The following is an 8235-nucleotide window of genomic DNA, read 5'->3' as shown; positions in this document are numbered from 1 at the left end:
TTCAGATGCAAAATGGCGCCCGCCGCAGCTTTTCTTCCGTATTGCAAAATGGCGCCGCTCACGGCAGAGAAGCTTCTCTGTCAACAACAACTCGTTGTTCCTCGCAGTCCGCCCCAACTTCTTCGGGGGGGTTCTGGGCAGAAAAGGGCCGACAGCCAGGAGCGGGCTGCCGAGCGGCACAGCTCGGAGGCAGGCCGCAGCCCGCCCCTCCCCTCCGAGGACGCCGGCCTCCCCCGGCCGCGGCTCCCGCCTTCCCCTTCCTGCCCCGGGGCCGCCTCCCTGGCTCGGCGCGCCGAGCGGCGGCCGCTGAAGGCGGGAGAAGGGCTGAGGGCCTCGCTGCCAGCCCGCCCTTCCTGCCCGGGGCTGGGCCGGCCGCCGGGACTCCCGGCGCAGCGCTTGGCGGAGCCCCACGTCTCATTTCCTCGCAGCCCCCGTGTCCCGGAGGGGGCGGGTAACCCGGGCCCACCAGGCCCCCGTCAGCCCCCGTTTCGCTCTCTCTGGCCGGCCTGCGTTGAAAAGGCCGTCCATGTTCCCCACCCGGCACCACGAGGACCTTATTAGAGCTAATAGCACCTTAAAGTGCACCCACCTCGTGTCAGCCCTTGGCTTTCTTCTCGCCCAGACTCCCTAGGGCAGCGTGCGGACGCGGTGCTAGATGGTGAAATGCCCCGGTGATGCTGCGGTTTGACACGACTGGAGTGTCTTTTTCATCGTTTTCCCTAGAGATTTTTGTGCTGGGTGCTTCCGAGGTGTAGGAGGTTACCTCGGTGTCTGTAACACGAGCGGCAGGCGCTCAGAAGTGGGGGGGTTGGTATGCATACATTCATATTCCCTTGTGATTCAGCTCATTGTTATTTAAATATGAAAAATTACTCAATTGCCTAAATCCCAGAAGACGTAAGAGTTTTTCAAGTGAGGCATAAACGGTTCCTTTTAGTGTCTTTCTAATTGAAATTAAAGCACAGGAGTTGTAGGAGTGCATAGCAAATTCACCTTCTCTCTTTCTCTAAGTTTTTTGAATGAAAACGTTTTCTTTGCAACATTCTTCCTTGAAGGAGGTTGTTTACAAACTGATTTCTCTAGGAGAGCTGAGCAACTGTTGCTGAGGTGCTTTGTATTTCCTCAGTATGGACTGTTACACTTTATTCTTGTTCTCAACGTTAATATCCAAAATGCTGAGTGTCTGCAGCTCTTGGGTGCTGTGAAAAACTGAATTTTATTAGTGTCAAAGTGCTTCAGAGCAAAGATCTTCTATGTGAAGAACTACGTTGGCAATTTTTTCCCACAGCGAAATCAGTTAAAATGTGTGTGCAAATGCATACATGTGCATTTTGTTGGTACTGTCAATGTATACTCAAAACAAATGTGATTTAAGACCTTGTGTATACAGTCAGCTGACATTTTAGAACAGCAGTTTCGGAGTTCAGATGGTTTGTCTAGCACATAAATTATTCTGTCCAGAATTTCACTTGACCTCTGTCTCAGTATGTTATTTCAGTGCATAGTTGAGGGAGAATTATTTATCCACAAGTAACTGTTTATCTGTTAGTTCGTACAGAAAAAAAAAATGTAAATAAGAGACTGGGATAAATTATTAAATTGAAAACAGAATAGGAAATGAATTAAAGCAAAAGGCTTAAAAAACAGCTGTAAAGGTGAAAGAGCTAAACCCTGGCAATCCCTGACTAAGGCCTCGCTGTGATCTGTTTAGTTTAGCTTGCGTCTTTGTTTCCCTGAGTTTTCCTTCCCCCACGAGGATATTTTAGCTATTTGATGAGCAAAATTGGCAAATAGATAACATCTTTCCTAACACCGAGGAGACAAAACTCCAGATATCAAGGAGCCATTGAGGAGACATCAAGAAGACAAAGCTCCAGATATCAAGGAAACACTAAGGACACGCCCAGCAAACATCTACACGATTGCTCGTTACAAGAGGAATTTGCATCAGAAAAGGGGCCCTGGCTTGTGCTCGGGAAGGAAGATTCAACTAATACGAGGAAGATTAAGAGCGATCACCGAGGAAGATTGTGAGCCATCACCGGAGGTGTAAATGAATCCCGGGAATTTACCACCATAGGACTGCCCTTCTCAGGAAATCTGATGAATAGGTATGATTTTTGTGTATATAAACCGATGTGTCTTGCTAGCCCGTTGGAGCACTCATGGTGGAACATCCCCAGCGCTGCAATAAAGAATGCCTGCTTGATAACACTCTGTTGTTATTGAGTTTTCACCTCGGAATCCTTACCCAGCCGCACCTAGCCTCCCACCTCGGTGAGGAGCCTTAGAAAGCAAGGGGGTTTGGAAGCTCCGAATTTTGTATCAAAGGAATGGTAACTAATGGACATATAATTAACATATCACTATTGCTAATAACCTTTACCCTGCATTAATCACACCCAGCTGTTTAAAGAAGGCGCCAATATTGGTAAGACTTAGGTACAGGCTTAACTGTAGTGCAAAATCCCATTGAGTTCACTGGAACTATTTGTTTCATGGCAGGAGAGTGAGCTTTGGTTTGCAGGTTACCTGCAGTAGAAAGCATGTGTTCCTGTACCTTACGTAGCCCCTGATAGATTTAGGTTTGATTTTACTTAAGGATGTGGACTCTGCTGTGAGAAAGTGTTCTGAAAATTAAAAAAAGTGCCAAGAGGCACAATTGTGACAAAATTCTGCAACCTTGTTGGTGAGGCATAGCTTAGCTCTGCTTTCTGCTGTCAGCCACTTTTGAAAATGTATAATCCCTGAGATTACTAAAAAATCTAGTTAAGGAAAGCTATCGGCATTCTCACCTTCAAATCTGAAGAGAAAAGTAACCAACTCCTTTTAAAGGTGGGTTGGAGGAAGTAAATCAGAGAACGTGCCCTCAGTGGTTTGCGCAGCTGGTTGCCTTCAAGCAGTAGGCAACGCAGAGAGTTAACCTGGTTCCGTGAGAGGGCAGGAATGGTTTTTAAGCATCAGACCTGATAAATGCTCTACAGCTCCGTAGTGCAAAGTGTGCAGTTGTACAGCCTCGCTCTACCAGTTCACACAGGCCGAACGCTTTTTTGAAAGGGTCACTTTGTTCCGGTGAGCTCTGTGGGATCGGGTACTGGCTTTCTCAGGCAGCGCCAAACTGCAGATGGAAGCTAAGGGAGTATTATTACATACTTTCTTTGTTCCTAGGCTTTCCTCGAGGCATCTATTTTTGGACACTGAGCTGCATGGCCTTCTAGTCTGAGCTGCTGTAATCACTTCTACGTTCCTATCTGAAGTGTGACTTGAAAAGGGAGCCTGTTCTGTGATGTGTATCTGGAATACAAGGTTTTGCATAGTCAATTTGGCTCCAGTCCTATCGCCTGCAAATTTGTCCCTATCAGCTGTTAACTGAATGGGCATGCAGACGCTGTGGAGATTAAGACAAAGTGCCAGCTAGCTGTAAGAGCATGCTTTTGTCCTGTCTGGTTACTAGTACCTTCACTTTCTGTTAGAATATGATAAAGCTGCTTTTTTTTTTTTTTTTTTTTTTTTTTCCCCCTTAAATTTTAGTTAGCTTGAGTAGTGGTTTTCAGGGCAATATGGCAAATATAAAAGTGCTCATTCCCCAGGGATTCCTGGAGCTGGAAGGGATGTACTTGATTTCTCTGGAAGTGCTTTATAACCCACATGATGTTGCATTACACAGTTAACTGTCTGCAGATGTTTTCTCCTCTAAGTTGCAAGTCCCTTTTTCAAAGTTCATGATGTTGAATATCAAGTTGTTGAGAAGAGCTGGAGCTTGCTACAAGATAAACTTAGGGGAGACACCCTAGTTCACTTGCCCAGTGTTCAAATAAAAAACAGACATAGGCAAGGATTCATCTCTTCGAATCCACTTTATAATTGCTTTAAGAGAGATACAACTTTATCTCATGCCAAGACCAGTGCTCCAGGAATTTCCCAGCCTGCAGTTTGCCTCGTGACCTGTTAAAAAATATTTATGCTGGGGTGAATTAGTCCTGCAGTACTGAGGGCAGAGTGCTGTGTTACCTATCAGACTCAGAATAATTGTGTATGCTCAGAAGGATGTTACAGGGGTTCAGCCTGGAGCTTTCCTGCTTTGGAAAGCAACACTGCACCTCAGCTGGGCACCCACGTCAAGGAGTGGTGCACTGATAGGCAGAGATTTCAGACTGGTAGTTGGCATTGAGCTCTCAGCGAACAAGAAGCTGCTTTTACTGTGTTTTGGGAAGCACTGAGGCATGTGCAATAAACACAACATTAGCATTAGCAGTGGCACTAAGTTCCCACTGGCATCTCATCCTGCAATGGCAAGTATGGCAGTTTCTGAGCCAACAAGGCTTTAGGCTGTGATTCATGCTGTGGTGACAGGGGCCAGCTCAAGAAGGTAGACAAAGCAGTAGATTGTGTGATATAATACACCGTCCCGCCCCCTCAACATTTCCATTAAGGTTGAATTAACTGAGCTTTTCTGCTGTTTTATTTTTACTTTCATGTTTGTAACTGGAATTCTAAACACTCTTAACTTCTTTAGTACATTCAGTATTTCACTTTGTTTTTTAAAGTACAGTTTCCCAGGATTTTGAAGCATAATAAAAAAACATTTTATCCTGTGGTATCAGGTTGACACGTAAGTTGTCTGCGTGGTTAAACCTTCAGAGCTGTCAGGGCACTAATGGAGTAACTGGTAGTAGTAAAGGCTAATATCCTTTATGTTAACTGGCAACAGAGGTTTGTCAGTGGGTCTAAGGTGCACGTAATTCTAAGGAAAATCCATTTCTCTGTCTTTACATACACAATTAAATTATCATTAAGCAATAATTGATTCCATAAAATGGTATTTGCTGACAGTTTTAGTACCTGTCAATACATTTTAATACTGATTCTGTTCGTAAAATGCTGCTTAGTAAGAGTTTATGCATTTTCATTTTGTGTGGGAGTATAATTTTGTGTGGGAGTTTATCTGACCCATCTTAAAACTTTGCTGTAGCGGTGGGATCTGAAAGGAAACACTGTCCGAGAATTTACTAAAAGCAAGCCAGATTATCTGACTTCCTCAAGTCAAATGGGAAGCTTGCTCGTGGTAACCTCGTGTCAGCTGTGACACAGCCAGCTACCTTCCCTGGCAGGCAAAATCTCTTGAAACTGATATTTCTCTATTCTGGCAGAAAGGAAGATCATTTATTAATTTATTAAGATAAAAGCTATGAAAAGCATCCTGGGTACATCTTCTCTTGTGATTTGGCATGGCTAATGGGCAGTAGTTAATGTAATGGTGCTCTATCTGGATACTTATATCCAGGATTCTTCTTACATTGCCATCATACCCTCTTATGACTTCAGCCACACAATTCTGTGATTATTTTTTTCCCCAAATAAACTTCAAAACAGTGTAGTGACTTCAGACCTAAGATGATAAAGGCCAATGAAGAGTGAGAGGTAGAACTCAAAACAGTCATTTCCTTTCTGTCTTCCTCTAGAGCAGTTTCATTTGATACGCTGCCCCTCTTGGGCTCTGACATCTAGCAGTGGCTAATGGGGCCAGAAAATAGCAGGTTATCAGCAGCGATGAAACAATTTCCTTGAAGTCTCTGCAGAGCGGCATACCTGTGTGACAGGTCCCATCCTTGAGGAAACAGCCATCTGGAAACTCCCCTTCTACTTTTCCCCATCCCCATGTGTCACTCGTCAGCAGCTAATCAGTGTCGTGGTGATGCATCACCCTTAGGGTTGCCCTGGCTTCGCTAGTGTGCAGTGCTTTGAAGAAGGTACTGCCCTCCTAGCTAGCAGGGCATACGAGGTGATTAATGGGACTTCCAAATTTCACTAGAGTCTTATCTGCTTTCCATGTTGGACCTGAAAAGGTGTTTGTTTTTGGGTCTGGTGGGCCTGGCTGAAGACTATTCCATTAGCTTTTTCCGGACATCTCTGCCTACAGCCATTGCTGCTGCTTCCCTGACATAGCAGCACTTGCCTTTGCCACCACTTATGCTGCCTTTCTTTCAGTCTAGATTTTAGTAAGTTTTTTAATGTATTATTGTAACAAAAGGAGGAATTTAAGTGGTTATTTAAAACATAAAACTGTGAATGCAGAGCTCAGTTACCTTCTCAATTACTTTTTAATAAACAAGAACACAACTGCTGTGAGCAGTACAAATACCATTAATCAGGTATAAGAAACTGCAAAATTAAAAACCATTAGTAATTTTGAAAAACCACTAGGACCTAAAACGCAAAGTGCTTCACACAAATAAACTTGTTCTTTCAAAGTCATATATTTGTGCATGCATGGTGCCTCAAATCATCTCTCTTATGATGATATGACCAAGTGGTAGAAAAGCCTTGCTTTGTCGATAAGGGATTCAGAGGAATCATTCAGGATCATCTGTTACTTGACTTCCCATGGCATAAGCTGTCTAAAACATGGTATTGCTGTTTTGCTAGAAGCAGTAATGCTTCTAGCAGCCATCACAATGAAATTGTGCCGCAAAATGAGGCGTATTAAAGGCAGTGGCATCAGGCCACATTGAGATGACTTTGTGATCTCTGACAAGAGAGTCGCTAAACTTTCAAGGCAGATTGCTTCCCTCTTCATTACCTCCGGAGACTTTGCTTTGTTTTTCTCTTCTTTCCCTCTTTACTATGTTTCAAAACCTATTCTTTACCTTCCTTTATTTTTTTATTACTCTTTATGTATGCAGAATTAGGAAGGTAGGACTGGATGAGACCTACATCACCACTTGCTGTCACATGCAACGTTCTTATGCCAGTCTTTTTATAAACTATTGAACTCCATTTTGCAACTAGCTCAATTGTTTTACCTTACTATTCAAGGCAGAAAACTGTTCCAGAAACTCACTGCTCTGGCGAGGATTGTTACCTTCTAATTTCCCAGCTAGATTATGCCCATTTTTATGAAAAGGTGCTCTTTTTCTTTCTATGCATGCTGTATAAACATTTCATTAAAGTAGAATTTGTCAGCCTCTGTGCAAATTTTTGTTCCTCATTTCTCTGTTTTAGTGACTGTGGGACAATACCTTCCCTGTCACACCTCTCTCGATGGAGTCCAGGGTGCAGTTTGCTTTATTTGCAGTGGGAGTGCACTGTTGGCTTAAATGGGCTCATGCTCAGCCTGATTGCCACAGTCCCCTGGTCCTTTTCATGGGCTGATGCTCAAGCCAGTTTCCCGCCTGTCCTGATGCCTGGTGTTACTCTCTATTGACCTTGAGATATTTGTTGGCCTAATGCTCAGTTTTATGAGGTCCCTCTGGATTAAGTTCTGCCAGTCCCCCTGTCAGCCACTCCTTAATTTGGTGTCCATAAATTTGCTCAGGGTGCATTCTGTGTCTTCATCTGGGCCTCTGATTGAGATGCTGAGCGCCGTGTTCTTCACTGGCTACATGTCAACCATTCGTTTTTACCAGTCGTGCCTGGTGGTCCAGCCAATTTTCAAACTATCTGACAGATGTAGCCCAGTCCACGCTTTCTCAAAAAAGAGCATTTTCATGTCACTTTATGAATTAAAGTAGAAGAGAACTGAAAACTTGTAATTTTTTGGCATGGAACCCATGCCGAGCACTTAGAGAAGATTTAGAAGCCCTGGAGGCATAGAAAGGACACACTAAAATTTCCAGACAAGAATTATGGTATCTGAGTCTTACCATAAAGTCATATTGTGTTGTATGTACTTTATTCCGCTGTTTGAGAGACTCCATGTGTGATACAGCTGGATGTTCTGGGTGTTTTAGGAGATGTAGGTGTCTGGGCCTGAAACCCCTTCCATATTTATGAGTCAATGGAGAACCTGGATTTCAGAGTCTATCTCTGCCTGCTCTGGATCCCAGTCAGTATCGACATTGGTAGCAACACAAGATAGAAGTACTTTAATTTAGAAGTTGGTAACTCCCACAGACAAAATTTCCTGCTTTTAATGGTAGCTCCTGACCCAGTGAGCTTTCCGGAGTTACTGCTGAGGTATTTCTTACTCTTATAATTAGAAGAGAGATTCCTTATGGCAATATTTGCGTATGTTCCGATTGTTTCCTTCATTTGTTGATGTTTGCTTCTGTATTTGCGCAGCTTGCTGGGCAGATTTCCGGTGGGATGGCATGTAGTTCTTTTCCGAGGACGATGAAATCAAGAGCTGAGTACCAGACTATGCTGATGCTTGAGGCTTGGCCGTACAGACACCGGTCTGCTGGTACAGGAATGTGTCAGAAGCTGTAACACCAGTAGTTCAGGCTGTAGAGGCAA

Source organism: Leptosomus discolor, chromosome 4, assembly GCF_034619465.1.
Source record: "Leptosomus discolor isolate bLepDis1 chromosome 4, bLepDis1.hap2, whole genome shotgun sequence".
Lineage (NCBI taxonomy): Eukaryota > Metazoa > Chordata > Aves > Leptosomiformes > Leptosomidae > Leptosomus > Leptosomus discolor.
The sequence above is the reverse complement of the archived record's forward strand: the minus strand, read 5'-3'. Positions refer to the sequence as shown.